The 27,203-nt window shown below is 38.4% G+C and overlaps 1 protein-coding gene across 3 annotated transcripts in view; it reads right to left on the reverse strand.

Moving 5' to 3' along the window:
• The window catches only part of LOC6525919 (low-density lipoprotein receptor-related protein 2), a 144,830-nt gene extending 122,652 nt beyond the window's left edge, over positions 1-22,178 (reverse strand). The window contains exon 1 of one of the 3 annotated variants that reach the window (XM_039376274.2): positions 21,867-22,178. The gene's annotated coding sequence lies outside the window, so the exon portion shown is untranslated. Of the gene's footprint in view, positions 1-17,520; positions 17,765-21,854 lie in introns of those variants that run through there. The other 2 variants (XM_039376248.2, XM_002101703.4) reach the window with 2 other exon arrangements.
• Positions 22,179-27,203: the final 5,025 nt, after the last annotated feature.

The raw sequence follows: 27,203 nt of genomic DNA on the forward strand, positions 1-27,203 counted from the left end.
CGTTTGTTGTTCTTGGGATTTGTAGAGGTGCGACACAGGCGACACACCCTACAAAAAAAAAGTATAAAGTTCCAATGAAGATAGACAGTAGCCAAGGCGGAAATATGCTACAGTGGAGTCTGCAAAAAAAAAAAGAAAAATCGAAGAAAAAGGTGGAAAAAAAAAGAGGCAATGGAAAAGCCAAGCCAAAATGGGGAGGAGCAGTTACAGTTCCAGCCAGCTGCGCCCAATTTCAATTTCAACTTCTCCGCCGCTTCCCACTCGCTGGCAAAATAACAATTTTCAATAATAAAAATGTTGCAGAAAAGCGAACCAAAAAAAAATCAAAAGAAAAATCGGTAGCAAGGGGGAGCCAAACTGATTGAATCGGGGGAATTTTCAAGGAGGAGAGATGACGATCTAATGCCCAGCTGACCATGAATGGCAGCTAAAGTCAAGTCAAACTCTAAACCAAAAAACAGAAAACCGAAAAGCTGAGGCAAGAAACTCTACTGAAGATGTGAGTTTATATCTGGTTTATTGAAACTATCATACACAAATCAAAATATCAATCGAAGTATTAACTATTTATGAGTCAATGTCTAACAATCATAACTTTTTAATTAATCCTATTATTGTATTCATTTAATGTGTGTACAAAAAGTCAAGTAAGATAAACATTTAGAGATTTCTAACTATAATTGAATTTATAATTTGGTAAGGAACTTAAACGATTATCTTTAGAACCATTAAAATGAATGCACCGATAATAATTATTGAATTGCATCTTATAAATCATAAAACTGATATCACATTTCTATACCAGCAAACATGTGTTTCCTTGCCTATTTCAAAATAAAACATCAGTTGTTATTGTGGGATAGAGATTTCGAGTATGTTGTTCCGATACCACTTAATGAATTGTCGGCAATAAATCACAATTGAAAGAGCCACTTTAGCGAAAGTATCTCACTTCATAGATCTTTAATAATTCATATAAAATGTTTCACTTAGCATACAAAATCTCCGATTTCCCCAACAATCCACACATGTTCTGAAATTAATTTGAAAACTAGAATTTGAAATCACATTTTAAGAGTTTTCGCCCATTGCTTGCTCGATTTTGTGTGGCAACATTGAACTTGAATGGCTTTTGTGTTGCCCGATATCGAATATATGTACATATGTACATATAGACAACGCACATATAAAGGCAGAATTCTGGATTTTATGCTTTTACAACCAAATCCAATCAAAATTTTTGTTGGCCAACACAATAAATGAACAGGGTTCAGAGAGGGAGGTGGAGCGGGAAACGTTGGAAAAAGCCGGTATAAAGAAAATCAAATCAAATCCATTAGAATGCCATGTAAACGATTTGAAAAATGCGTGCAAATGCAATTAGATTGTTGCACTTTTATGCTGCCAATTGTTATTCCTGCCAAACTAATGCGATTTGATGGTCGCACATTTTCGAAGGCAACTGCCACGCCCACAAATAAATATGGGCTGGGCCAACCATAAGCCCCATGTTGTTTGTGAAATCCGCAAAACAATTAATCACGGCTTGGCGCTTCTCGGCACAAAACAAGTGAAGTAAAAGCATAAAAAAAAAAAGAAGACAGTGAAAACAATTTGCCCTCCACATGTTTCATTGAAATATATACCCAGATGTTCAACCTCAGACTCAGCACAAATGTGTGTAAATTATTTCCACCCGATATCGGTATACTCTGTACGCAGTTTGGTTATTCAATACCTTGGATTACACTTATGCGAAAAACAAAAAAAAAAACAAGACTTGCTATCAGTTTCTTGGAGTTAGTCATAAATATCTTAGAACGAAACGCATGCTATCGCATTGAAGTGCAAGATTTCAGCAGAGCGTGCTAAATATATATTTTTTTTTTGTTCTGCTGAGCCAGCAATAAATATATATAAATAAACAATAAATACAGTTTATCGATTACGGTTTGGCAAAAATTATAGAAGGCTGCATATTCAAAGGCATTGCATTATCTGGTTAGGAAAAATAACCTTACTTCAATGGCAGTGCAATTCATGGGCCAAGAGCAAAACATGAAATGGAGGCAATAAAAGCAATTTATTTAATCGTCACATGATCGCAGAACATTTTTGTTTGTTTACGCTTGCATTTGTATTTCTTGCTATTTTTTTGTACATTTTAGTTTGGTTTTTTTTTTATTTCGATTCTACCTGTCGGTCGGTCGACTTTGCATATTTACTTACTCATTCATCTCAATGCATTCATTGTATGTATGTACGAGTATGTATCGAAATAATGTATATAAAGAAGAGGACCATGCAATAAAAATCATCATTCGCAAATGACCAAAAACCGAAATAAACATGAACATATTGGTGTTAATTTTATAATTTCCAGTCACGTTCGGTTGTTTGCTTTGTCTTTTGCACATTGTGCGACTTCCAATGGCCCCAAAAAGTGGAGAAAAGACGAGAAGAAGGGATGTGGAAGGGAGGGGGGCTTGGGGGTTGGGGAGTGGCTCGTTTCCGATGGGAATTGATATAATTAGCCCCCAGGCTTAACCCATTTTAGCGGACTCTTAAGGAAAGCAAAACGCAGCTGGCAGCAGTCGCATCAAAATCACGCGAGTCTTAGGAGAAATTATACGCCAATTTAGGGCAAATTCAAAAGGTTGCGAAATCAAGATTTCTTATTTAAACGGCTGTATTAAAAACTACCAAACGGGGTTTATATCTTTATTAAATCAAGTTAATGAGACATAACAAAATGCATCTTTAATTGTGTTAAATATATATATTGCAACTATATTTTGTGAGTGTCACAACCTTAAAAACGTTTCACTTAAAAGCCATGTCCGCTATGAACTATTGAACTTTTCGATTTGAGTGCATGTCCCTAACAAATTTCAAATTACATTGACTGAGTGCTAAACACCCCTTAACCCCTCTTTTACCTAAGTGCTAAACACCCCTTAACCCCTCTTTTACCTAAGTGCTAAACACCCTTTAACCCCTCTTTAACCGTCAAATTTGAGGGGCTTGTTTGGGCTCACACATGCAAACATGATGATTTTCTGCGAAATGCAAACCGGGAAGCCATAGAAAATGATTGCAGGCCAACTGCATCGATAATTATTTTAATAGATCACCCTCAAACGCTTACTGTTTTTGTTTCTATTTCGATTTTCCTACCTGTTGCCCAGTTAGCCGGCCTTTTTCAGTTTTTTTCCCCCCCTTGCGGGCTAATATGAGGTTTCGGTTTACATACGCTGGCGCACTTCGTAATTTTCAACTATTTTCCATTTCCATTATTTTCCCTGGCCAAACACACACACTCACACACGCAGAGCTTAGAAAATCCCTGTAACCGCACAACAACCAAATAAATACAAAAAAAAAAAAAAGAAAAAAATACACAAAGAGAAAAACCAACACAGTGCGAAGGAGACGGAGACGGAGAAGGCGAACGCGAAGACGACAAAAGGGTCATTCACATTGCGGTGTGCGTGGCCCCCCATTTGAGGCAGGGCCAAAAGGAGGGGGTGGGGTTTTGGCCGGTTTGTGGGTAGTACCTACTAGTGGGTACGGCTGCAGGGGGTCTTTTTGGGTGGGGGGAGGGGGGTGGTGTACAATGTACCACAGTAGCGGATATATCGGGCTGGCTTCAAAGCAACAGGCGAGACAAACAGCAACAATGCGGCCGAGTCAAGTATCTGTATCTGTATCTGTGTATCTGTATCTGTAGTATCTGTGTATCTGTATCTGTGTCCACGTTTGTTTTCAACGATATCTTTTGAATACATTAGCGACTCTGGCGGAAAAAATACAGAGACAAACCGAAAGCAAACGGTGCTGAAAAATAGGTAACAACAAAACACAAGCAACTATTTCTTCTTGTTTCTTTTTTTTTTTCTTTTTAGTTGTTGTTCAAGCCAAACATGTGCAAAAAGATGCGATGTTCGATGGCCGGCATAAATAGCGAATTGTGTAATGAAAGCTCGTCAAGCAAATCACTTCAGATATGCAGATACGCGCAAATGGTCCTACAAGACATGAGATACTTCAAGAGATTATTGGGTGGAAAGTCTATTTGTTATTTATAAATTATAAAAACTATATATATATTTGTTGAATATCACATATGTATATATGTATGTACAGTTGCGAAAAAAATAATAGCACCACCATACCTTTTTTTGTTATTGATCAAATAAATTAAGGTTGAGGTACCGATAGAACCAAATACTGATTTTTCGCATAATGCTATTTATTTTTCCCATCCAAAAATTAAAAAAAAAATTTGAATTGTTTATACCTTAATTTTTTATAATTTTTTTTGGGCGGCAAGGTCTAAAATGAGGCGAAAAAAAAAATAGCACCACTATAGATTTTTTCAAATAATCAATAATTATCGAAGGATTGCTTTGGTAAAAAGCATGTGGTTATTAAACTTGACACTTAATCTATTATTTCGAAAATGATTTTTAAAAAATTTTCCTTAAAAAATCATTAAAATGGGACGTGGAAAGCACTGCACTGAAGAAAAACGTGACTTGATCAAAAAACTCATTTCTGAAGGAAAATCTTTTAGAAATATTGGCCAAATCCTTCAATGCTCAAACAAAATTATAGGAAATGTAATCACCTACAACGAGAATCCCGAAAAACGTGGGAAAAAACAATCATTGGGCACCCATCTCTTCAAAAGGCTAGTGCCCGAGAGCAAGAAGGATCCATTTAAAGCTCCTACCGAACTGAAAAAGGATCTCAACATATCCGCAACAGTGCAAACAGTTCACACATGTCTAAGGGAACATAGTTTAAAAGGCTGTAGTCCAAGGAAAGGTCCTTCTTTTAAATGGGAGACACATACCCAAGCGCATTAAGTTCGTCAAGGAACATTTTAATTGGCCATGCGAAAGATGGACGAACTTTTTATTGTCAGATGAGAGCAAGGTGGTTTTTTTTGGTGGCAATGGATCTTGATCGAATGTAAGGCGCCCTAGGAACACCGAATATAAGCCAAACGACACAGTAGAAGCAATTAAACACGGCGGATCCAGTGTAATGGTATGGGCATGTTTTTCTTACTATGGAGTTTGACCAATACATTGGATAAAACCATAATGGATCAGCATGTGTATGTGGATATTTCGGAAACGGTTATGCTACCCTTTGCTGAATATGATATGCCGCTAAAATAGGTCTTCCAACAAGACAATGACCCCAAGCATACCAGCAGGAAAGCCAAGGAATGGTTCCAAAATAGATCAGTTCATGTTCTGGAGTGGCCTGCGCAGTCGCCAGACCTCAATCCCATCGAAAACCTTTGGTCGAATATTAAAAAGGCAGTTGAAGCTTGTAAGCCAACTAATAAGGAAAGCCTATGGACCGAGATTAAGGAGTCCTGGAGCAATATAACCCCAAAACGGTGCCAGGACCTGGTTGACTCCATGCCAAAGCGTTGCGCAGCTGTTATTGCTAATAAAGGATACACTACCAAACACTAAATTAATGGGATCGGCGTAGTTTTAATATACAATCACTTGTTATTAATGAATTTGTTACTGTTAAGTTTATATTTTATGTTTAAAGCATTTTTTATGAAGTGGTGCTATTATTTTTTTCGCCCTTTTTTGTCATTTTTCATAAAGTTCCTTAAATAAATTAAGAATTCATAGAACAATTGTGATTTTTTTTCATTTCCTAAAAAGTGAATTGTTTAACCTTTCTAAAAAGGTATTTCAGATCCTTTTAAACCCAAAATTGTAGGTAGGAGACTTATTCAAAGTTTTACTGGGCAAGTGGTGCTATTTTTTTTTTCGCAGCTGTATGTATGTGTATCTACACAGAAGCCTAGTTTTATTTAATAGCCACACAATAACCATAGTAATTTAATCCCCAGCTTCGTGTCTATTTTATTCTTATTCCTTCCTTTTTTGCCTAGTATTTTTTTTGGGGGGGGGGGAATTCGTAATTGTGCCCAGCGTATCTAAGTATCTAAGTATCTGGGTATCTAAGTATCTGGGTATCTGCCGCCTGGCACTCATGTATCCGTGCGGTCGACGCTTTCTTTTTTCGGACAGTTTAATGAACACAGGAAACGGAAATCGTTTTGTAAGTGTCTGTGTGTTGGTCTGTCTGCCAAATGCGTTAGAAAGAGCTAGAAAATGCGAGAGGAAAAGAGTAAAAGCGATATGGGCAGTGGCCAAATGCGAACATTATACATAATTTACGTCCCAAAAAAAAATTTCAAACATATCTGTTTTATGCGAAAAGTTGTGTCTGGAATGCCAGACAAAAAAAAAAAAAGCAAGTATTTTCCGTTTGATTTTCCACATGCTGCGCTTTAGTTGTTCATTAATTAATTGCATTGGATTTTGTGGCCCCAAAAGCATATGCAAAAAAAAAAAAGTTTTAAACTATTTGAAACATTAAAAAAGTTTTGGGCTTGCCAGGCACTTAATTCTATATGTTTTCCTCTATTTTTTTTTTTTTTGCCAGACCGCGAGCGTTTACCACGCATACTAACTGACTATTAATGCGAGAAACAGCAGCAGTAGCAGCAGCAGCATTAGCAGCAACAGAAGGAGCTGCAGCAAGTGGCCCGGCGGCAACACAAAAAGTTTCAACTCCATATGGAGGAGAAAGAAGCTGCCACATCGTAGTAGCAGCAGAAGCAGCAGCAGCAGCAACAGCAACAGCAACAGCAGCAACAGCAACAGCAACAGCAACAGCAGCAGCAAAACGCAATTAGCAGTAGTTACAACGCCAGCAACACTTACAACGGCAACAGGCAGCAGCAACAGCAGCAACAGCATTTGCAACAGCATCTGCAACAGCATTTGCAACAGCAACAGCATTTGCAACAGCAACAGCATTTGCAACAGCAACAGCATTTGCAACAGCAGCAACATGACTGGCATCAGCAACATACATATGTGCACAAGAGCAACATCAACAGCTTGAGATGAAAGCGGCAAGAGCAATCCAATTTATAAAATCGTAAAACTATGCCCAACAAGTGGAAAATAAAGGAAATCCTGCAGTTATAAAGTTCGTAAAGCTATAAAAGAAAGGGGGAAAACTTGTTGCAATTTGAAGAGGCTGTTTTTGTAGTTTTTTTTTTTTTTTTTTTTTTTGTGGTAGAGGTGCCACTCGAAATCAAATTAGGAAACAAATGTTAAGAGAAACGTTGCAAAGAAAAGAAGCTAATATTTTCTTGATCCCCTATTTTAGTTACCTTAATTGCGTTTTAGGAAAAAAAACATTTGCAGAAACGAGGAAAAAGCGGCAATATGATGAAAACCAAAGCAAAACCGAAACGTAAACCGGCAACCAAAAAAAAAAAAAAAGAAACAGGGCCAAATTTCAAATGTTTGCCTTCAGGCCATAAACAAGAAACAATTGTTTTTTAGCAAATGAAGAGAGAGAGAGTTAAAAATGAGGGGAAATAGACCACTTAAAAAAATAAAATTACGCTATTTTTTACTAGAAAATAACATTTTTGAAATTTTTTTTTAGATATATCTAATACTCTCAACGGAACTAAATAATTAGAAAGTGCTCCAAAAATATTTCAAATTTGATAATGGATAATAAATATTGTAAATTGCTTTAATATCATGAACTACTTTATAATTTTTTAAAAAAGCTTAAATAAAAAATTTGTTTAGCCTTGGTTATATTTTCGCTCAGTGTCGTGGCTCGCTGCTAACTCCTCTATCTTCTTCCCTTTCTTCACTTTTTGTTGTTGCTATAATTTAGCTACCTACGTTTGTTGTTGATGAGGATGCTGCCAGCAACAACAACAACCACAACAACCAGAACAACAACAACAGCATTATAAACAACAAGAAAACGAAGGGAGAGTTACGTTGACGGGCTCCCAAGCCCATTAACACTGAACGTAAACCAAAAAATTAGGTTGCCACCAGACACACACACACATACACTCTGGGATGCTCAAACACACACACACACACATTTGGATACTCTGAAACACACACATATAACCAGAAACACACACATATAACCTGAAACACACACATATAACCTGAAACACACACAGATAACCTGAAACACACACTCAGATACGCAAACACACACACATACATGGCAAACTTTGAGTCACTTGAAAATTTTTGGATGCCAGACGAAGGAGAGCGGCCACCGAACAATAACGGGAGATCAGGGCAGCAGGATGAGAATGTGGATGAGGAGGAGGAGGTGGAGGAAAAGGAGAAGGAGGAGGAGCATGACGAGGTGGAGCTGTGGGTGCAAGTAGCTAGGGATACTACAGCAGGCACCAAAGTACAGGGTTCGAGTGCGGGACCCGCACCTTTTTTGCCATAGCTCTCGCATAGCCAAAAATAATGAGCATACAAAATTTATGAAACACATGCACACCACCAACGCCACCGAGGCAAGTTGAATGCGGTGATGTACGGGGGGGGGAGAGGGGGATGTACGCAGATATGACAAGAGCTACGACGAATACGAATGCAGGGCAAACAATTGGGCACAGATATATAATATTATAATAATATTCAACAAACAAGAATAATAATACTTATTTATAAGAATATTGGTACAAGGAATTATTTCAGTAAACAGCTTTAATAATAATAATATTTGGGAGAAGAGTTGCAGGGTTTTTGTTTGTGAATCTTCAAGCTGCCCATTTCGCGCAGTGCATCTTTGAGGCATCGCACATGGCCTGGCATTTGAAGCGTTTCTAGTTTTCGGTTTCGGCCAGATACAATTGCAGATGCAGCAGCAACAGCAGCAACAGCAGCAGAGGAAGATGCTACCCGTAATAAGGATGATGACTGCGATGATGATGGTAGAGAGCCCCCTAGTTTAACAGCCCCCCCTCGCACTCCATCCCGCCGCCTGTCCATCACTGTCCAAACTGCAAACGCGTATTCATAATGAGACTCCAATCTGACGGTTGTTATAGCCTCACCCCCTCACCCCCTTACCCCCTTACCCCCCTGTGAAAACCCGACACTGCGCCCATGTGTATGTGCGCCATACAATGCTCAGATAAATTGCTAGAAGTAGCTACTAATTTGCAGTTAGTCGTTTCGCAGCAACAACAGAGACAAAATAGCACAAAACGGAGTAGTTGTTGCCGGGTGCAAAAACCAGCAGAAGACGAAGGAAAAGCGGCAGAGAAAATGATGTTTTCCAGGGAGGTTTTAGAAGGGGGGATTGGGGGGGGGGGGGGTTTTCTCATTCTGAAGAGAACAATAAAGAAGAGTTTTCAGGCATTGCATGGCCAGCATTTGCTGATCCATGCCGTGCGCTTTGACTGCATCTAATGACACTAATAAAGTTGCCCACTGATGATAATCTGTCTCTGGCACTCCACTCTGCACTCCACTCTGCACTCCACTCTGGCCACCGCCTCCTCCTCCTCCTCCTCCTCCTCCTCCTCCTCCTCCTCCTTATCCCCACCAGGACATCCAAGAACAGTGGCAGAGGCAAAGGCGTTTGAGGAGGCAAACACAGCAGGATATGACCATAAAAGATATCCAAGCAACGGGCGAAATAAGCTCGAATAATACACAAGATTCGCGTGAAAATAACGCGACTGCGTGATGCCCTTAACATAATTCAGTTAATAATTTTTTGTAAATAAGCTCAAGTAAATGAAATTTTAATGTGTGCGCATCATGTGATTATACAAATAATAGGTCCGCAGTGGGGAGAATCATACGTTCATAAATAAATTTTTTTTAGTATTTTATTAAATAAAAATTCAAGTAAAAATGGACTTTCAAAATGAGCACAGAAATTAATGGAATCGTATACTTTTTTTATAGACTAATCGCACTTGCTCCCAGAGAACCCTTCAATAAATCCCGCATAATACTCAAGGGAACTCAAAACCTGCAAATTGATTGATCCCCAGATATGCAAAAATAAGCTCTACCTAGCACTCTACAAATAACTGGAGGGGTTGGGGGGGGGTTTTGGTAAAAAGAAAAGTTGGGGATACAACAAAGTTAAGCTGCTTGCAGCACTCAATTCGAAGCAGCTTTTTGCCCCATTGCAAGTCGGGCCAATAAATCTGCACACCTTATCGCAGGTGACTCCGTTGTCTGCCACACCCGATCAAATATATATATATATATATATACTCTATATATATATATATATAGAGTGGGGTTCGTCGTCTTCGCGTTTTGTTTGGCTGAATTTTCGGGGGGTTGGCACAGAACAATTTCAAGGTGCACTGACTGTAACAAATATCTTCATTTAACTTTCTTCTTGGGCTTTATTTTTTTTTTGTTATATTTTTTTTTTTTTGTTATTTTGGTAGGTTTCTCGTTTGGAGGGGAACATCTGGAGGTCCTGCAGCTGCTCGAGGTCCTCGGGCCAGCCACCGTTATTTACATTTTATGGCACACAAATTTTTTAGCTCAACGGCCAACTGAAGCTGATGGCTAATTTAAGTTTGCTTTATTCTCTGGCCCCGACTTTCTTGTTTAGGCAAATATTTATGATCGACTTTTATTTGGCACTCGGGGCAAGGTCGCAGTCGCAGTCGCCTCGCTTCTCGTTTTCAGTTTGCTGCTTACAGGCTTCCAGTTACCAGTTACCAGTTACCAGTTACCAGCTAGCAGTTTGCAGCTTTTGAGCTTCTTCGCTTTCTGGCTTTTGACATTTTTGTTGGGTTTTTCGGGGGGATTTTTCGGGGGTTTTTCGCCCCAGCAAGTTTGCCAAAGTTCATTGTGGTTAGTTGGCTCTTCGCTCCACGCCTCCATGTTGTTGCACACACAGAAATTTGTTGCCATTGTTGCTGCACTCTGGTATCAGCCACAGTTGTGATTATGTCTATAAGTTTGCCCAGTACTACTTTGAGTACCTATCAGCGGCAGAAAATGCTGGGTATTCTCAGCTCCAAACGGTCTAAAGATGTGGCTAATGAGTGTGTTGCTATTTTAGCCTTAGGTTAAAAGTTTATGCTAAATGCAAATTTTAGCATAGAAACCCAGTATATTCTAGTTGAAAATGTAGTTATTTATGAAATGATCTTGTGACAAATACTTTGAAAACAACAAAATGTAGTTATATATGAAATGATCTTGTGACAAATACTTTGAAAACAACAAAATGTAGTTATTTATGAAATTATCTTGTGACAAATACTTTGAAAACAATACAAATATCTGTTGGTTTGCCAAAGTAAATATTTGCACAAAAAAACATAAAATAAAATCAATTTTCATTTAATCACGTTCAGACTATTTAATCTCAGAACGTGCCAGTTGCTAGAAAAGAACTTGCAAAACAAATTATGTCTAAGTAGCAGGTAAATAATATTCGATTATTTTCATCCATCATTTATACATATATATATATATATATATTATTTTTAATGGCAAGGGCATTTGCAGGGACCCGAAAAGCATTGCGAACGGTGAAACTTTTAGTTGACCAACTTTTTTGGGTACGACATTTCTGTCCCACTCGGTTTTGGCATGTTACTTTCTGCTTTTCGGTACTTTTAATTTGTGTGTAAACCGATGCAAACCAATATTTGAACTTTACCCATGGCTCTGAGCCGAAAGTGAACAAAAAAGCTAAACTGAACCGAACGCAAATGTCAGCTCATTCATTAACTTGCGCAAAGGTTTCCAAGTCTCGTCTTCCCTGCTCGATACCATTATTCCATCGGACAGTAATTCAAATCCAAATGGCAAGCCACCATAGTTCAGATTGTGTCCCTCATACTTAATCCCCCTCCCCCTCCTTCTCACCCAAAAAAAACACGTACACGTTGTACTATATAACGTGGCGTCCGACCGGAAAATATATTCGATTACAAGCCCCACAAAGTTTGTGACATCGAAAATGTGCTAACAAGGCAAGGGGTTCTAATTAAAAACGGTGGATAGGGGTTAAAGTTGCATCGATAGATCCGATAACAGGTGGCAATGCAACTGTGGCTTTGCGATTTAAAAAAGTTTCGATTGCATAAACTTTCGTTGGAAATTTGGCCCAAAAATAAAATAAATTAATTCAAATTGAACTCGTTGGTTTAGAGATATATATTGGCCATACAATTGCCAATTGGTTTCCGTTTTAGACTACAATTTTCATTGAAGTTATTTGCTAACCATTTTCATTGAGTTCAAGTTAGCCAATCAGTTGATTGACAGATGTCATTAAGCCACAAACAATGCCATTGAGCTATTGAAAAACTAATGATAGCCTATTGGTATTAAAAGCAATCTGGCCAATAAGACTGTAGATCTAAACCGAGTCCATTGATTGATTAAGCTGGCTTGAAAACTGCTACTGAAAACTGCCATTCTCAGCTACCAAAACGCATTAGTCATCTTTTGAAAACTCAGCCTCAAAAAACAAAAAATAGAAAACAATACAATCTATTGATTTCTGGGAAGATCTCGAATTTGACACATCAAAGACTCACAATTTCTTTTCTTTATTTTCACATTGGTGGCTGGTGGGATAGCAAAAAAAAAAAAAATAATAATTATACCCGAATTATCATTTCCATTAGAAGTATTTGGCCCAACTTCGCGGGCCGCCAACAATTAAAGCCACGGCGAAATGAAATAAAATTAGCATAAGCCATTCACATGACTGGCTTCGAAGCCGCTTGTCTTTTTTTTATTATTGTAAACTTTTTTTTTTTTCTGCTGGCGAATAAGAAATAAGAATAACAACAAGCGTCAAAGCCACGTATCCACTACAGATGCTCAACAACTTTAGCAACATTTCAAGATTTCTAATTTTTATTTGCCTCGCCGCAGTTGTTGGTGCTGTTTCTAATTAAGTTTGCCGTAGTGCTTGGATTTTTTCTCTCAACTTTTTTTATACCTATTTTTTTTCCTCTTTTTTTTTTGTCTGAAGCCTCGAGACCTGTTTTTATGGAACCTGGGCACCCCCCGCAAAATGACCAAATGGAGGGCAAAGAGGGAAAAACTGGAATAATTCTGGGCTCGGGGGAATTTCTACTTAAGCATCTATATCTATATCTATATATCTATAAATCTATACATACAGAAGGGTATACGAGTATATGCGGTTCGATTGTATCAACATTATTTACAAATTGTGGCTTTAAATAATTAGCAAATAAATTATCGGCATAGTATAGAGTATTCCACGAAAACAATCTGACGGATACTTCACGTGAGTATCTGATCATCATCAACCCGAGTGCAGTTGTTAATTAATAAAAAACTTAATTATCTGCCGCCCCTTGAGAAGTTATATTATTCAAACGGAACTGGCTTTTAGTAGCAAATAAATTATCATTGACTGGGGTCACACGAATTGGTCGTCCAGAGTGTTGAACATTTAGTAACTATGTTCATTGTCAATAATATTTGCTTTTCACAATACTTATTTTTAAAATAAAAGTTTGGCCAGCATTCGTCTGATTTATAGCCTTTTTTCCGGCATTTCAGGGTCAACAGTAATAAGTCGGTAGAATATCAGACAACATTGCTGTGCACAATAAATACAGACATTTAAGCATAAATCAAATTTTGGTTGCAAAATAAAATGTTGCCCAAGTTCGAGGTCAGAGGATTGAAAGCAAATAGCTCGTACCTTTCAATTATGAATGTTTCAAATTAATCTGGGTAATCTTTTGGGTACGTCCTCGTAATTATTTTTCACTACCGAAACCAAACAAAACAAAGAGGGGCTTTCTCAAAAATTATCTCCGGTATCAGTTCTCAGTCTCAGTCTCAGTCTGTTTGAAAATGTCGCTCACGTTTCGGCAATTTGTTTTCAAATTTCTCTTGCTTATTTATTTTCCCCCCAAAAAAAAAAAAAGAGAGACCCCAAACCGAATGGAACTCTCCTGTTCCTTGGAAAAACAAACAAGAGCTCTGTTTAATTTCGGTGCGACCAAACGCTTGGGTTATGATCTCATCGAATTCAAGGCCTAAGCTAAAACCGCAAGATAAATAAATAAAAAAAATAAGACACGAAACATATCGCCGATAATTGCAATACACAGAAATCAGCACGTTCACGTAAACTGAAATTTTAAGCGATGTGCTGTGCTCTGCCGTTGATTAACCGATGGAAATCAGCGGAATCAACGGAAGCGGAAAGCGGCCCCAAACTTGATTAGCATTTTTGGGCCCAAATCAACGCAGATTTGCAGCTGCGACAGTGCTGCAATTGTAACTGCAATTAAAATGCAATTGTTCAAGAGCGATTTGACACAACCGTACTAAACAAAAAAAAAAATTCCCCAATTTGTATTGGTTTGAATCGGTGCATTTTTATGCCCAATAAAGGCTTATTTTTTTTTTAGGTCTGTAATACACTTGAAAGAAATGCAAAAGCGAATTTAGGAATCATTATGAAAGTCAAATCATAATGAGCAACTCTCTCCAACTCAATTACACAGTATACATCAATTCCCCGCTAACAATGTCAATATCTAATTAAATCGAATTAATTAAGCCATTTAATCACATTATTATCGTACTGCCATGCCAATTAATAATCGGATTTCTCTAGGTGCATTTAGCCAATGCAAACAGGACTAAAAAAAAAAAAGACAGACTTTCATGCAGATTACCTGCGCCTGCCCACCTGTCAATGGCATTTGCATATGGATTTGGGACTTGTGAGCGGCAGCCCCTCAATCGGCAGCCCCCCGCACCCCCAAAAACACCCCGATATCCTTCGGTTATCCCGAATAGTTCCACATATGTTGGTTGGCATTGCAATTTGTCAACATGACAAATACCAAAAAACTGCAGTCGAGTTGAGTTCCGGACGGACAAAAGGACAGGTGGGATAGCATGGGCGCTGAATGGGGGGTAAATGTGGGGGGGGTAAAAGTGGGGATCCAAAAGAGACAGGCAGGCATCAAGTAGCGGCATCGTCTGATTGGCGAACGTTTGCTAAATGTATGCATGAAAAATGCATTAGAGGCGCCCCAGAAACAGAAGAGCAGCACCAAAATGCGAGGGATCAGGGGTCGGCAATCGGGAAACGGGAATCGGGCGAAATCGGTGTATTGAGGGTATCCGGCTCGTAGGACCACATACAACAAGTAGCTAGCTTGCAGTGCAACTTTACTTTACAATGGTACCCATTACTTGAGAAATTGTATTTAGAAGGCAAATGCCTTGCACAAGCTTTACAACACATGTTGCAAATGCCTCACAAATTCATCAACTTCCTTAGATTTTATAAAATACTACAATACTAAAATATGAAATGACATAATTTAATTGAGTTCCCAGACAATGGAATCTTACCAATATGCCACCCCTATCACTTTCTACAGGGTAATAGCCAAGTTTATGGTGCACAGACGACATCCTAATGATGACATGCCACACGGAACAACAAGAGGAGACGATGATGATGCTCCTGGTGCTGGTGATGGTGCTGTTGCTGGTGCTGCAGCTCCATCTGCTTCTTCCACTGCAGCAGCATTTCAATTGCCATCAGGGTTTGGAAATGCATTAGAATGGAGCAGGCTGAGAAGGCTGAGCCTCCTTCGAAGCTTGAAGGCTGCTGCAGGTACTTCCCGGCAGCTTTTCCGGCTTTCCCCCAAAAAGGGGCCCTGACTCCTGCCATGTGAAGTGAGCGAGAAACAATTGAGTAAGTAGGTCTGTTATGGAGACCCATTCCATATACATATATGTATGTATATGTATGTATGTATGTAGGATGAGGAAGTCAGAGGGCAGAGAATGTGCTGACTTTGTGTAAGTCTTCCGGAACATAGTAATTATCCATTGTGTCAAATTAATTGCATCCCCTGATCATTAATAATATTCAAAAAATGTTGCTTTTCACCACCATACCAAATGTTTCTTGGTTTCATATTATACATCTCCTTTCAAAGTTTGCTCGTTGAATATTATGGCCACGTCCCTTGTTAAAAAGTCGTTCGGTTCTCCTTCATCTTTCTCTTAATCTCTTCCACCTCGCACACATCTCCTCTCCAGATCTGAATTTTCCCGAGACTCCGAAAAGTTCTAAGTTAAATTTAGCCAGGCATTCATCAATCTCCAGCCTCCCTGCACTGAGAAAATAATGTCGAACCTCACAGGCAGCACCTCATTGATTTCCACTGTCGTAAAGAATTATTTGTTATACAACAAACTAAATTTGAACTATAGAAATAAACTACGGATTGTAGATTTATAGATTTATATACATTTTATGTTAAAGATGCATTATAATTTAAGAATTTCCCATGTACCCCCGTTTTGGCGCTGTGTACCCCGCCGACGTATCTTTTGTGCTTTGTTTGGGTTTTTGTGATAAGCGGGACCCGCTGAGCTTCGTAAACTGCCGCAAATTTAAACGAGATAAATGCTGCCTAATTGCACACAGAAATGAAACTAAATACGGCGGGCGGTGGGCGGTGGGTGGTGGTTGGAATTTTCTGGCCGAAAATCGCCGTGTGGGTGGCGAGTTTTCAAGCGGGTGGGGCATCAAATTATAAACGAAAGTTCTCAAACAATTTAATCAGCGGCAGCAAACAACAAAAACATTTCACACACACACACACATACACGCACAGTGCGAACGAGAGGCAAGTTATCAAAGGAGGACAGCAAGATGCTGGCTCCCCCCTTCCCCCTCCCCCAAAAAAATGCTGTAAGATCTGGTTCTAAATGCATTGCCATCAGAAAGGGACGGCGAAACAAGCAAAGGCAATGATACAGAACGAAGGGGGGGGGGCGAAAATCAGTAAGTTCCTGGCGACGTCAAAGGGTCGGAAAACCCGGAGGGGGTGGACCAAAGTGAAAAGCGCAGAAAATGCAGTCCAACAACAAGCTAGTTGATGAGCGTAATGGGAATCCCACTGAAGTTACGAGAAGAACAAAAAAATTCACCAAGAAGACAAACCACAAATTAGAGGGAGTCTTTGAGCAGGACACTAAGAATACCTTTATATAAAATGTTAAATATTTTAAAGGATTTAAAGGATACGCAAGATTTAAAGGAGGCTTAAAAACCTACATATACTATCACCCATGATATATTATACATATATTTATATATATTGTTGTTCAAAAAGATGTACTCATTAGTATTCATGTTCTTTATTAAGCCTTGTCCAGTGCCATTTGGTAAAAATCAAGTTGGATAGCAATAAAAAGAGTTTTTCTCAAGGAACACAGTGCTTATATATTCGGTAACTCTGGAAAATACTGCATACCAAAATTGGCTAATTGAATACGTACAGAGACCGAGTTACAGATGGTAACCAGAAAGTACCAGAGAGTGCCAGTTAGTGCCGATGGAGGGGCTGGGGAGGGGGTGGTCGTGTGTGGGGGTGGGGGAGGATGGTACAACTTAATTTACCGCTCGACCGGCAAGAGACAGCTTCTTCGTTTTCTGGTTCACATGTCTTCGTTTGCCTAAAAAATTTCAAACGATTTTCTTTGGTGGTTTTCCACATTTTTGTGTGTGTGTGCAACGTAACACGTTTTCCAATTAAAATTACAAGAAAATTGTTTTTCTTTTTCTGTTTTTCTGGTTGTTATTGTTTTTGCTTACCTGTCACTGGCAAAAAGAAGAGCGTAATCCAGAGAGCGCGAGAGAGAGAGACGACAAGCGTGAGCGAGAGAGCAGCAGCGTGTGAGTGAGAGCAAAAAATCCTTGTGCTGGCACTTTTCTTTCAATTTTTCTTAATAGATCCTTTGTTGTTGCTTTCGTGTTGTTGTTTTTGTTGTTGGTGGTAGGCCAAAACAACAGGTAAAATAGAGAAAATATGGGAAAAACGGAACCAAAACAGAAACGGCGAAAACGAAACAGGCATGAGGGCAAACACAAAAACAGTATTAAAGAAAACAAAACACAAACTTTGACAGCACTTAAAAAAAAAATCGTTTTCGTTTCTAATTTTCTCTTTGCTGAACGCGCGCCATTTTTCTTCTTTCCTTTAGTTTCGAGAAGATTTTTTTAAATTGACTCTTTTGTAATTATTTAAATTAAACTGTTGTTGTTTCTTAATTTTTGTTGGCAAGAGCCGCGGTTTTCGAACTGCGACGGCGCGCCTTTGGAAACCAACTGAAAAAAAAACACAGAAATCGGAGAGCGAGAGAGGATGAGAGAAAGAGAGAGAGGGAGAGCGGCGACGTCAGCGCGAGACACGTATGTCGTTTAAGTCTTTCGTTTTGGTCGTTCTTGTTCTTGCCGCTGCTGCGTTGGCGCAAGCGAGTAAGCGAGAGAGAGAGAGAGAGAGCGAGAGAGAGCCGAATTTCAGGTGTGGCAACCGGCAAAATCACAAAAAAAAATCTTATTTTATCCAAGTACACATGAGACAGAGCGAGCGATGGAACGATACGGGGCGAAACATCATTATGACCTGTCCGCAACTTAATGAGAACGGAGTTTTCCATGTGAAGACTACTTGTTTCTGGATTTTGCATATCGGCTTTCGGCCTATATAGCTTAGAGCTATACTACGTATGCCAGGCTTGAATTCTTGAAGTTGAGCCTAAGAATAGAACTCTAACAATCGACATTGGAATAACTAATTAGGAGGATCCAAAATGCCTTATGACCATTCAAAATGTAAACGTAGTCACAGTATCGTTTGGATAGTAAAAAATATTTAAACATATAACTGACAAATTGTTGTATTTTTGGCGTTTATATAAATTAATTTAACTTTATAGTGGAAACTATCGTTAATCTTTTAACACGTGTCTCACAATATATAGTTTAAAATATTTAAACAAAAAGGTTAAGAAGATTAAAAACTATTTATATTGATACAACTGACTTTAAGGCAGACATTTAGCATATATGTATGTATCTTTTAATAACCCCACTATGAAAACTAGAAGTATTTGGATAATACCAATAAAGTTTATCTCGAAAAAGATCTCTTGTGGTTAGTAGTAGATTCGTGGTAGATTTGTTATAGATTTGTAATAGTTTTAGGCGCATGGCATGGATCGGATTCTTGGCTCTGTTTCATCTCTCCCTATCTCTCTCTCTCTCTCTGTCTCTCGCTCTCTGTTGAAAATCGGGTCGCTGCTTAGTTATTCCGCACAGGTGTGAGTGTGGCTGTGGGTGTGTGCGTGATACCTGTTTGTCCGCACACGAACACACACACACACAAGCTCACACGAGCAGAAGAAACAGTCATCATCATCGTCTAAGCCAAGTTGCCTCTTTTCACCTTTCCTTTGGCCATCCAATTCCGCTCTCTCGCTCTCCCATTCGCCCCCTCTCTTTCTGGCCCGCCTCCTGCAGGTGGGTGTGTGAGGGAGAGGGCTAATGTCGCAAGTAACCGAGATTCGATTCCTCTTCTTCTTCTTCTTCACCGCTGCCTTTTGAGCTCGCTTCCTAATCCATTAACATTTCTCCATCCATCCCTCCCTCTCCCTCTCTTTCTATCTCACTCTCCTACTCTCTTTCTCACTCTGTCTTTTTAGCCCTGTCTTCTTCTTCTTCGTCGTCTTCTATGGGTTCGGGTAATGCTTCTTCTATCTCCACCATTAAATGATGACGACGCACTCGCAAGAGAAGAAAATCCCAATAAAAAAAGCAACAAAAAAAAAAATAAATAAATCTGACTTCAAAGATTTTATTAAAATTCAATCAATCAATCGCATAAATGACAGTTCGATCTTCGCAATGATGAATGGCTGGTTTTGGATCTGAAATCTTTGCCTTATCACCCACACTCTCATAAACATTTATCTATTTAAATATGCCATCGTTCAAATATAAGTTTTTATTATTTTACCAAAATATGTACAAACATATGTACATACGCAAAAACGATATCATTGTAGAAACGTTTATAAATAAATATTCACATAAATAACTATATTTATGATTCATGATTTGAAATGAAATCAAAACACGTTTAAGTAAGATGAAATCATCTTTAGTTAAGATCATACAGTGTGTTTATATAATTCTAGACAAGATCTGATTAAAACGTTAGTGATAAAAACGTTTTTCCAGACGACAAAATTCCATCAAAATTGATGACCAATGTTGGTGACAGATATTTTCTTTGTGCGCCGTTGGCCATATAAATAATGTGTGTATTTTTTCGTATTTTTTGTTGTTTTTTTTTTTTTTGCCACGCTCAACGATCAGCAGCGACAACAATTTAGAAAATTAGTTGCACACTCAACGAAACTCGTTCCATTGGCTTTCTAACCGGCAATGAGGCAAGCAGCTCAGCGGTACAGTTAGCGGGGTGGCCAAAGGGGGGCTTTAATTTTAGGGGGGTTTTCACGGGGGCTTACAAAGGGGTGGTGTGGCAAGGGGGTTGCGAGTGGGCCAACTCTCCCATTACATCTGCATATGTGGCATGCAATTGGATCTGCCTGGCATATTCCAGATTGCCATTCAATGCGAGTTGTGCGGAGTAAGCGAAAAGCGAGCAAAGAAATCGAGAGCCGACATGGAGAATTCTCGAGCGGGGTAACCAGTTCAAAATGGGAGCTAGCGGTGGCCTCCAGTTTTGCTGCAGAGCTAGCATATGCCATCTAGTTGATAACTGGCGTGGGATATCTTCGAAATCTCTGGATGTCTCACAATCATATAATATGTATGACTAATCAAACTACTCGAACTAAACACATTTAATCGGTAAAATTCTAGAAAATATTGTCACACCAGCTGCTAACTTTTTAACTTTTTAACTGCCAAGATATGACAATTATTAAGCATTTTAGGTTATACTTAATATTCAACTAAAGCCCCAAATTTACATAGGTTTTGTTTCTTAAAATCCCTAAAAATTACGGTTTACTTTTAATAAAAGTTTTTCAATAAAGCTATCATGTGTGCTTGAACTTGAATTGAATTGAATCATCCTGCCACTGCCGATTTCGTCAATTGTCAATTGTTTTCGTTGCCAATTTTTTTTGAAATTCATTTTGTATTGCATTTGCACTGGCCAATTTGCTCGCCTGGACTTTTCCAAGCCAGTCAAATTTGCACTCGAAGTGGAAAACTTTCGACTGTGTGTGTGTGTTGAGTGTTTCGGTCGCTTGTTGTGGCAAATATATAAATTTGTGAAATTGTCAGTGCCACAAGCAGAGATGATTTACCGCCCCGGGGGCTATGCCAGCGACTCATTTATCAAGCAAAAAAAAAAAACAACAACAAAATATAAAGAAACCAAGAAACCCGAAAATGAAGAGAGTTCTAAGTTGCGACTGGGAAACTTTCACCGGGTGTCGTTTCAGCACGGTGGTGGCCACCAAGGGGGGGGTGGTGGTGTTGCTTTTTTTTTTTTGAACTCGCACTTGAGAATCTCGGCCGGGGAATGGGAAGTCGTAGCAAATCATTTTTTGTGTGTTTTTTTTTGTGGGGTAGGTAGGTAGGTCTGAAAGTCTCGAGGTTTTATCCTGGCCAAGCCGAGTAATACCGAGTAATAAACAAATACGGTTTGCTGCTGTTTTGTTTACATTCGCAGTGGCAGTGTTTGGAGCCCTCCGCCGACCGACCGACCAACCGACGTCTTTTGGTCTCTTGGTCTCTTGGCCAGACTGGTTTTTCTCCGGGCCAAAAAAGGAAGTTGCTCGTAAAGTGGCGAAAGCCGCCAACTGACCCAACAACAAAGTGTGCAAAATACAAAAAAAAAAAAAAATTGCAAGAAGAAAAATCGTTAAATAAAATAATAAAAGCGCTTTCTTTCTTTCTGTCTGCCCCTTTTGGTTTTTGTTTGTGTGTGTTTTTTTTTGTTTTCAAATATTTTTTGCGTTTCTTGCGATTCCAACTATTTTCCATTTTTTTTCTATTTGTATATTTAGCGATTGCGATTTTGCACTGATTGGTTTTTAATTTTTTTTTTATATATTTCGGTTTTTGGTTGGTGGCACAGCAAAAAAAAACAAAAAGATCGAAATATTTACCGCCGCACTCACTCGAAAAAAAAGAACAAACTCGAAACACTCAATTGGAATTTAATCGGCTGGTTGGCCTTTCTTTCATTCAGTTTGCTGTCGGCTGCGATTCCGTGATTCTGTGATTCTGTGATTCTGCGATATTCTTGTCACTCTGTCTCTGGCTGCCCACACGCTGGACGTATCTGTGGGCCTGGGATTCGAATTCGGATTCGGGTTCGGATCAGAGTCACTATCGCACTGTCACTACAGTTGCTGTTTGGTTACTTATTAGCCGCGCTGGCTGACCGTTCACGACGACGCTCCGCGAGCGACTGACCAGCGGATGCCAGCGCCAGTCCCAATCGCCATTCGCCCAACCGAAGACATCGAACCATCGAACCATCGAACCGTCGAACCATCGAACCTTCGAACATGTTGCGTTGCAGTCGCAACTGCAGGCAGAGCGACTGCCACCAGAGGCGCCAAATTGAATTGCTTGGAATTTGATTCTGATCAAGGAACTCTTTAGCATGAACCACATAACATAACATTACATTAACATTAACAATGTAAACATTTTCTGCATATTTACAACTATCATATAAACCAATTATAAAACTTAACATCAATCAAGTCAAGCCAAACTTTTTGAACTTTTTGAAAGTAATAAGACTAACAAGTAATGCTGGTTCTATTGAGAACTCCTTAGTTTCTGAGTGTATTTTTTAGGCTCTTTGTTCTCCAATAAGTTCTGATAGTCAACTAATAATAAGTTCTTATTCAACTAATAGACAGTAATACTACTAGTAAAATGCTGGCTTCACTTTATTTGAAAACTCTTTAGTTTCAGAGTGTACTTTTCATGCCCTCTGTTCTACAGTTTAGTTCTGATATTTTTCATATACGGCGCAGTTCTTAATAGGCCCCCCTCTACGCCTGTGATAACGCTACGCCATGCCAAAGTCATAGACATGTTTCAGGGTGCAACATGTTGCATGTTGTGTTTTCATTCGAACAATTGTTGCTGCCACAGTGCGTGGCGTTGGCGTTGGTGGTTCTAATTGACAGTTTTCCAGAACAACTTGTTGAGTTTTATTGTTGTCTTAATGGGGTGCTTATCTGCATCTGCCCCGCCATCTACATAACGCCACACCACCCCCACCTCCACCCCCACCACGCCTCAAAAGCACATTTGCTTGCCTCGCGGATTCGGATTATTGGAGGACAATTCCCCCCCTCTCTCTCTCTCTCTCTTTGGGCAAATTGACGATTTGAATATTTACATAAACGATTCTGATTACAATTGAATTTATTATTTAGAGCAGCTACTTAAGCCGCTAAGTCGTTGGGTACATATGATCACAAGTACATACGTGTGCACATTCTCGTATATATGTACATATGTATTTGTCGGCTGTCGCTTGACAAATGATACCTTTTTTCATGGGACTCGTGTTTGTTTTGCCTTCTGAAGGCACTAACAATCACAATCTGCGGCACGCCGAGAATATTGAGTAAACGTAAACAATTGCTGCTTGCCACGTGCAACATGCTCGATGTTGGCAGCGAACGCGGTTCGAGTTGCAGGCCCCTTCAACAGGTTGCCAGGATGCTCTAGACAAAAATATGTAAGCTCTAACAAGTCGCATGAAAATTAACCCAATACTCAGCTGAAAATAAACGCACTTGTTCCTAAGTACATGGCTTATGTGAAACGGAACGTAAATTAATCCCTCGGCGGAAGAATCTCAGAGAAGCTCTTAAATATTTTACCACAATAAATTGTTAAGCTGTAATAACCCAACCCAAAACTATTCGAAGGGCCCCCATTTTCCGTGGAAAATCGCTGTAATTGCCGGCAAGTCAGTCATCAAATGAACAGCTGTTTCGCCTCTTAAAAACTTTTCACCGCCTGCTGGCGTTCCGCATTCTTGGAACGGGGGAGGGGGGGTGCAATTGGACAATTTGAGGTTTTCGAATGGGAAAAGCTGTTTCGGCTATCAGGTGGCCAAGTTGTTAGATATATGCATTTCCAATCCAGTCTTATCCATTTCGGAGACATCACCAAACGTTACGAACTATAGGGAAATTCTCTACTGCGTCTCAATCAATTGAATAGAGGAGCAAATGAATTTGAAAACATTTTCGCCAAGAAAAACAATTGGCAATAGCAAAACACCAAAATAGCGAAATGGGGAAATGTCGAAGTGCACTTTTCATGCATAAAAGCAAAGCGTGCAGTTCTTACATTTATTTACCCACAGATTCACGCGCGTTTTAAGACCAGGGTCATTGGCGAAAGCGTGACCCGCCCGAAAAAAATCTAAATAAATTTATTAACCATCCACAGTTTAACCAGCCGTTGAGCATGTTCTCCAGTGGCAGTGCACCAAGGTCGCACACTTGATCGCAATTTAGCTCGATTTGTCTGCTCATAAATGACTGGCTTACACAAATGATATGCGAAGTTATTAACTTAGGCCAAAAGATATGTATCGCAAAGAAAAACTGAATTTGTAATTGATTGAAAGTCTTTGAAAATCAGTTTTAAATAATTGATTGAAAGTCTTTGAAAAGTAGTTTTAAATATCCAAAAATTATATTCATACTTTTTATTGTAAACAATGCCCAACAAATTATTATAAAAACCCGTTCATAAGTTATTTATTGAATAATCAACAACCACGTAGATATTAACTATACTTACTAATCGAGTAGTTCATCTCCAAATTGGTTTAACTATTGTTCCGGATATGTAACTGGATGCAACGGATATTATATGATATAAGGCAAATTATTTGGGTGAGCCAAGCGCATGCGGGTAATTGGAAAAGTTTGACGGGTTAACACGACACAAGTGGGTTAACTGATGTTTTGATGTATTTTTGTCGAGCAATTTTCCACGTAACCCAGGGGAATTGGTCTATGAACGTAAAAAATAACCTTTATTTAGCAAAAAAAACGAAAATCCATTTTAAATAAAAGCTCAAGCGACCAAACAGCTTTTAGCCAGCATTTAACTCGAAAATTTTGGTTCAAGCCAAAATAAACGTAAAATAAAAGCTTTTACCACTTTGGAAAGCTAACTCTTTTAAGCTTTAAGCTTTTGTAGAAAGCTACGTAGCTGTGACTTGGGTAAATGCCAGTTAAAAGCTGCTGTAAAGCCAGGAAAGCTTTTCGAAAAAATGTTACACCAATGTTAATGTAAGGAAATCGTTTTCTTTATTTAATTTTTGTATTCTTAAGTCTACTGTAAGTAATCATTTTAATTAGTAATTTTAAGTTCTGTTGTGGATTCCATTCTGCGTTTCCTCCGTCCTTGCATTCTTACTTTTGTGTTTTTTGTTTTTACTTTTGCATTAGTTTAGTAATAATATTCATTATAAGATACGAGTAATCTCAAACACAATAGAGACAGATACAGAGCGACACACACATTTTAATTATTTTATTATTGCTAAGACACAAGAAATAACGATTTTCAAATAAAATGCTAACAAAAAAAAATTGGAAAGAGTGCCAGCCCGATTCATGTTGTTAGTTATGACTTGGTTTTTCTCTTCCAAAAATTCTTTTTTTTTTTGGTAGGTGTGTGTTTTGAATAAAAGGTTTGCTACTCGCAATTATTTATTTGGCGGCGGGTACAATAGATTTACAAATGGATTTTTGTGAGATTTTGGAAAACTTATTTCGCTTAATAATTTTCCTCGAACTTCTGTAATGGCTGACACAACTTTGCTTACATTTAACTCCGATTGTTTGGCAAACATAATGGCGAACTACGAGTACGACTAGTATTATATTCATCTCAGCTTCACCTACAAATTATATGTATAGAATATAATCTGCAATATATAGGTATATATCTGTGTATATTATATTTAGTATATTTAATATTTAAAACTCTTTGTAACATTTAATAAAGTTAAACATTGATTGCTCTTGCGTTGTGACAATAAGTTACTACATAATCATATAATCAATCTGTCAGTATGTATACATATAGCTCATTTCTATAAATATATCCTTTACATCCTTGGTTTCCCATCATCATTTTTTGCCAGCATCGGCCAAATTTTCCATCAATTTTCCATCGTGTTGATTATCCTCGACTATGTTTAATAATAAAAAAAATTCTCTAGTTTTGTTTTACACACGTCTTTTGTTTTCTTTTCCTTCGTCGTCCAGCGACATTTTCTCAGGTCAAATTAAAGGAAAGGGACATTTTTGTCGTGGGGGGATTTTCATTAATTCTCCTCTCATTTCATCTTCAATATTGGGGATTTTCTTTCATTTTCCTGGAGTGCTAAGAAGGCGCAAACTCGTTTCCGGTTCGAACAAGGGAGCACAGACAGTAAATTAAATATTCGAGTGTTTTGTTATGTACATTCTAAATATATTTATGAAAGAGGACATACCCTATGTCTATAAGAAACAACAACATCGAGACTTATATAAAAGAAAATTCCATCGACTTGAAAATGCGGCGATCTCTTCCATTTATATTTCTTTCTCTAGTGCCACGGGTGCCAAAATAATTAATATAATAAATATATATTAAATGAATAGCATTTTTTAAGAAAAAAATAAGACAAAGAAGACGTTTTTAAGGAAATTCCCATATAGCCACATTTGAAAAGCCAATTATTTATACTGAATATAAAGAAAAGCACGAATTTTTTGGATAATTTAAATGAACATTTTTGGGAAAGCTTTCAGATTCACAGATTTTGCAAATATTTGATTTAAGCGAATACGAAAAACTGAAATAAAATTGAAGAAATCCCCAAATTCTCAAGTTTCTCGTCGTGCATGTAGTATGTAGTATTATTATTAATAATTGGGGCTTCGGATTTCGGGTCTGGCTACTCGAACTAAAGGCTGGCTGACCTGCTGGGCTGGGCAAGCAGCAAGCCCAGTTCAAAAATAGTTGATACTTCACTTCGTTTTATTGCTGGTTTGGCGATAAATCGTTTTGCTCTTAGCCTACGTTTTATTTGCATATTCATTTGTATTTTTATTTTTATTTTTATTTTTTATTTTATTTTTATTTTCATTTTCATATTTTTTCGTTTTTCCACTAACGTTTAATGTTGGATTTTGGCTTGATTTTGTTCATTATTAGGTACTTGGTATATTTGTCAACTCTCTTCAATTATGATTGCACTTGTTGATTGCATCAATCAGGATTAAATGGTAAACTGGTAAATGGTAAATGGAAAAACGAGCTAGTTTGAAAAGCACCTGAGGATTTCCACTTTCTAATTGCATTGGATACTGTTCTATAGTTAAATAGTCTGTGGGATTGTACAAGTATATTAGTATATTTTCATATTGGTGGTTTTCTTTCATGCGGTGGTTCACGAATCTACACAA

This window comes from Drosophila yakuba, chromosome X (assembly GCF_016746365.2).
Source record: "Drosophila yakuba strain Tai18E2 chromosome X, Prin_Dyak_Tai18E2_2.1, whole genome shotgun sequence".
NCBI lineage: Eukaryota > Metazoa > Arthropoda > Insecta > Diptera > Drosophilidae > Drosophila > Drosophila yakuba.